The 2,409-nt window shown below is 42.0% G+C and overlaps 1 non-coding gene across 1 annotated transcript; it reads right to left on the bottom strand.

Moving 5' to 3' along the window:
• Positions 1-1,677: 1,677 nt before the first annotated feature.
• Trnag-ucc (transfer RNA glycine (anticodon UCC)) lies at positions 1,678-1,749 on the bottom strand. The gene has a single exon. It is a non-coding gene; the product is annotated as a tRNA-Gly (tRNA).
• Positions 1,750-2,409: the final 660 nt, after the last annotated feature.

Below are 2,409 nucleotides of genomic sequence, written 5' to 3'. Positions count from 1 at the left end.
TCGTCAACGTATATCGCTGCATACATGTTGTTTACAATCAATAAGAAAAAAAATGGGCTTCGCAATCGGGCACATAACAGTAACATAACAGTTAGAAAACATATTACAATTCAACACATAAGGCAAATGTATCAACGATATTGATAAATGCGTTATATTTCATAGGTTAAAGGCTCACTGGCACGAATTTTAAATGTTTTCGACTTGTTGCTCTAAATAAAAGCACGGGTGTCGAGAACCCTAAAATGAGTGGCGTAGTGTTTGGGAATGCATTGAATATATTTTATTACAGCTGTCTTTAAACAGCAATTGCGGTTTCGGTTTCGAGGGGGCTGCTTCGCAATGATGTGCTCTTTCCCTCACTTTTTTGTCAGCCTTTTTTTTGTGCGCGCTGTTTTTCTCCAGAAATGACACTATACAGGTGTCATGACGGGCAAGGAATCACGTTTACCTATCTATTATAGCATGACAAAAGAGTAAAATAACAATCAGGCATCACAGAAAGCGAATTGCGTAGCGAGTTGTTAGTTTAAAGCATACAACCCATTACAAAAGGTTCTGCCATAATTCTTCATCCTCATCAGGCGCGTCCCGCAGGACCTCATTAAAGTTATTTCAATCAATCAATCAATCAATCAATCAATCAATCAATCAATCAATCAATCAATCAATCAATCAATCAATCAATCACTCAATCAGCCAAAGCATCAAAAAAGCATATATAATGCCTCACAGATGTGCAGCGGGCATCTCCTTCACTGGAGAATGACTAATAATGGCATAGTGGGTACCTTGCAGGTGAACTTGTACTAGTCGCGCCAATAGAGTTTATAGCGGGCTCTAGAAAGGCCGGTCTTCCTGCTTTCACAGTGACGTGTTCGGCCCAGGCCTGGCGTTTTATCAGCGAAACGGTTCACGCTAGGCGTAAAATGTCGTGAACCAAAATTATCAACACTGTGAACCGGCGCGCACTCTCATCGTCCTCTTCTTACCTTTCGTCCTGTTCTTAATATTCTGCTTCGTTCTCAGAATGCGTGAAGCACAAAGCGAAGGAGAGATGTGAGGGTGAGGAGGAGAGCGAAGATAGAAAGAGAGAACACAGGGACAGAATGAAATGAAGGTATAAAGAAAGAAAAAATATTCGCGAAAAAGAAAAAAAAATGGTTGGTCCCTCCGTCATGGAAATCGGTATAACACGAAAGTGAAACGCACCTTTTACGAAAGTAGTTCAATGTTCATTGTACATTGAACAATGAGAGCTTGCACAATGTAAAGCATAGCCCATAATAGATGAGAAAAAGAGCAATAGAAAGAAAGAGGAAGCAAGCGATAAATAGAGAGAGAGTGAGACAAAGATATGAAAGAAAGAAAAAGAAAAATGGAAAGAGAGATAAAGAAATAGAAACAAAGAGAAAAAGAACAGATAGGAGAGAAAAACAAAGAGGAGGAGAGAGAAAGGGAAAGCTAAAGAATAACAAAGAAGGCCGCACAGTTGTGTATAGAAATATGAAGAAATAGAGAAATACCTTGCCCAGCGAGCGGCCACGGGTCCGTGCTTCACAGTTCCGAACATTGCACAACTTTGTGCAAACCTTCCGCGTTCTTTTTATTCCGTAACCCCCGGCTGCGTTACTCACAAGAGAGCAAAAATATGGCCATGCAAAAAAAAAAAACTCCTGCGTCGGCCGGGAATCGAACCCGGGTCAACTGCTTGGAAGGCAGCTATGCTAACCACTATACCACCGACGCCCGCCGATCTTACGAAAAACAGCTGCGCGCTACATTGTGCCGCAAATAGCCGCGAACGTACAGCAATTCACGAGGAAAGAGAGACAAGGTCATAGCCGACTCGAGCAGACCGGCTCGACCACCAAGATCATCCCGTTGATAATCGCATCGGAAGAAGGCCGAGTTTTGCTTGCCTCCAAGATCTGGAGAACTGCGAGCCTTGGAGACCTTACAAGTAGAACAATTTTCGCACATCAAAAAACTTGTAAGGCTGCCTCAGTACTCGTGCTCCTATCGCTACTAATGGGGTCATTGCTACGTACACTCAGCGCTGGAATCCATCATTCTACACGTGGTTTCATTCAAGAATTATTGTGTCCTAGTTTCGCTGTCGTTTCTAATTTTCTAGAAGGATGTTCCACTTCCACTGAGATTAAACTTCCTGTTTCATGTTTTTTTATTGTCGCCATCCTTCCATATCACCCTCCTTACCTTGTTTAATGACAAAATTGGTTTTAGTCTACACAAATTGTGAAATAAAAATCTTGCCTCTGATCTGAAGAGAGAGCGCACTTTACGCGAGTCAAGACGGCGAGGTGTTGCTTGCAGCACCTTTCTTCAAATCTTTTGTAGTTCATGTTTTCTGCTAAGCACTTGCTTAGCGGAAATTTCTTTCGTATT

This window comes from Rhipicephalus sanguineus, chromosome 8 (genome assembly GCF_013339695.2).
Source record: "Rhipicephalus sanguineus isolate Rsan-2018 chromosome 8, BIME_Rsan_1.4, whole genome shotgun sequence".
NCBI lineage: Eukaryota > Metazoa > Arthropoda > Arachnida > Ixodida > Ixodidae > Rhipicephalus > Rhipicephalus sanguineus.
This window is presented reverse-complemented; position numbering and strand designations above follow the sequence as displayed.